The 864-nt window shown below is 66.7% G+C and overlaps 1 protein-coding gene across 1 annotated transcript in view; it reads left to right on the top strand.

The window, feature by feature from the left end:
* Nucleotides 1-487: 487 nt before the first annotated feature.
* LOC112111660 (rho-related GTP-binding protein RhoA-C-like) overlaps nucleotides 488-864 on the top strand; it is a gene marked incomplete at its 3' end in the record, with an annotated part of 5,661 nt that continues 5,284 nt past the window's right edge. The window contains exon 1 of the mRNA XM_024207162.3: nucleotides 488-590. The remainder of the gene's footprint in view (nucleotides 591-864) is intronic.

Here is an 864-nt window from a genome sequence, read left to right as displayed (position 1 = left end):
CCCTTGGACGGTTCGCGAGACGTCTCATGCCTTGGCGGGACCTTCAACCCTGCCCTCCGACAGCGGTTGGATGGCTTGCTGGCCTAAACCTGTCTCATTGGCCTCTTCGCCAGTCAATCAACCTCTGAGGCGGGGCTTGTGAGTTTATTGCTCCACCCTCTAATGATGATTGGGTTAACTCTAAAATGGCACACCCTTATTGGTCCTCTACGCCGTTTCTCAGAATATGGGCGGGGCATAATTCGCAAGGTTACGTCGTGTGGTGTGATTGGGAGGCCGCGGTTGTCAATCAAAAGAGGCGGGGGCCGAAAGCCTCCTCCAGCCCCGCCCTCCGCGGGGATTGGATGGATCTTGGGAGCTCTTGGTTTCCATTGGTTGGACTCGCTTGCCCATCACGGAACGGGGGGGGCTTCGAGGCGTGGCAGCCCTGCGCGCCGCCGGGGATTGGCGGATGCGGGTACTTAAGGCGTCTGCTATTGGTTGGCGTGGGCTGTCCGTCGCGCCGGGGGGGCGGGGCTAGGTTGAGGAGGTGGTTGGAGCGTCCGGGCGGCGGCTGAGCCGGCAGCGGAGGTGGCCGAGAGAGCCCGGCGGTGAGTGGGGACCGGTGCGGGTCAGGGCGGGCGGGAGCCGCGCCGCCGTGGCTAACTGGGCGCTGGGGAGCGGGGCGACGGTTGAGGGGTGTGGGGGTCGTTCTGCGCATGCGTCGCTCGCGGGCGGCTGGTGTTGGGTGGGGGAGTGCGTGTGGTGGGGGAGGGTCACGCGCCCCGGTGTCGCTCGGCTTGCGGGAGGAAGCGGCAGCTGATTGGTTGGGAGCTGCGGGAGGAGGCGTGGCCTGGGAGGGGTCAGCGCGCGGCGCCGGGGGGG

This window comes from Terrapene carolina, unplaced genomic scaffold (genome assembly GCF_002925995.2).
Source record: "Terrapene carolina triunguis isolate 2854851 unplaced genomic scaffold, T_m_triunguis-2.0 Scaffold28892, whole genome shotgun sequence".
NCBI classification, from domain to species: Eukaryota; Metazoa; Chordata; order Testudines; family Emydidae; genus Terrapene; species Terrapene triunguis.
Note: the sequence above shows the minus strand (reverse complement) of the source record. Positions and strands in the feature narration are given on the sequence as shown.